This window comes from Mizuhopecten yessoensis, unplaced genomic scaffold (assembly GCF_002113885.1).
Source record: "Mizuhopecten yessoensis strain PY_sf001 unplaced genomic scaffold, ASM211388v2 scaffold10975, whole genome shotgun sequence".
Classification (NCBI taxonomy): domain Eukaryota; kingdom Metazoa; phylum Mollusca; class Bivalvia; order Pectinida; family Pectinidae; genus Mizuhopecten; species Mizuhopecten yessoensis.
This window is the reverse complement of record NW_018408815.1, coordinates 337,137-337,410: the sequence shown is the minus strand read 5'-3', so window position 1 is coordinate 337,410 and position 274 is coordinate 337,137.

Below are 274 nucleotides of genomic sequence, written 5' to 3'. Positions count from 1 at the left end.
CATCAATTCAAATAGGAAAAAATAAATCTTTATTCTGAATGAATAATAAAAAAATAAAAAAAATGTAAGTTCAGGATCTTGGGCAACTACAAAAAATTGATTGAAAATAATTGATAATTGAACCCCAAGATGACCGAATTTGGAAAATAACTGCAAAGATAACAAGAGGCCCAAGGGCCTTAGCGGTCACCTGAGTTATATCATAGGTACTGGTAGCTTTATTTTATTGTTTAGATGTGATGTGGAAATCAGCATGTAAACTAAGTGAAANTAG